The following is a 951-nucleotide window of genomic DNA, read 5'->3' as shown; positions in this document are numbered from 1 at the left end:
CCCTGTTCCCAACCACTATTCCCAGTGTGTGTTTCATTTCCAAAAAAACAAAAAACAAAAAAGCTCCGTGTAAATGCGAGCATATCTGTGTCTATGTATATATAAATCACCCTTTTTTTCTTCCCTTTGTACAGTATTTCGCTTATCATTGGTGTCTGGCGATTGCACTGTGTCCATATATGTTACGTAAAAGCTACGTCCGTCATTCTTTTTATTTGATTGATTGATTGACTTTTTACACGTTCCAGAAAACGTAGAACCGGTCGGTCTCAGGAGCGGAGAAAGACCTCGTCATTCTTTTTAAAGCTTGCGCAGAATTCCGTCGTACGCTCGTGCCAACATTTTCTTCGCTGACCTCTTCTCAAACGATGGCCCTGTATGTCGTTCCCAGTGTTTGCTAACCACGCTGCAGCGAATATTCTGGAACAGAAACCTTTGGCACGTGTGCTAGTGTGTCCGCAGGGAAGCTCCTGGAACCGAAGCGGCCGGGGCAAAGGGCGTGCGTGTTTTCAGTCTGGATGGGTTCTGCCAAAATGCCCTCCTAGGATGTTGTACCGTTCGTTTAATTTTTAATTACCCAGATAATACATGCTACTTACAAACGAGGCAAGAGTCCCCTTAACCAGCCCTCTCTCCTGCATTCTGGACCCTTCCATCTCTACAGATGAAGCCACTGTAATTCCTTTGGGGATCACTTTTCCAAACCCATTTAACTACACTTAAATATTTGGAGAGAGCTTTAGAACTTGCATTGTTTTTAGAAAAAAATGATGCAATGATACAAGCACGTGGCACAAAGGGCGTGTAGCTAAAACAAGCCTACTTTTTTGTTTTTTTTTTTTTTGAGGCAGAGTCTCGCTCTGTCGCCCAGACTAGAGTGCCGTGGCGTCAGCCTTGCTCACAGCGACCTCCAACTCCTGGGCTCAAGCGATCCTCCTGCCTCAGCCTCCC

This window comes from Propithecus coquereli, unplaced genomic scaffold (genome assembly GCF_000956105.1).
Source record: "Propithecus coquereli isolate 6110/MARCELLA unplaced genomic scaffold, Pcoq_1.0 Scaffold592, whole genome shotgun sequence".
Classification (NCBI taxonomy): domain Eukaryota; kingdom Metazoa; phylum Chordata; class Mammalia; order Primates; family Indriidae; genus Propithecus; species Propithecus coquereli.
This window is presented reverse-complemented; position numbering follows the sequence as displayed.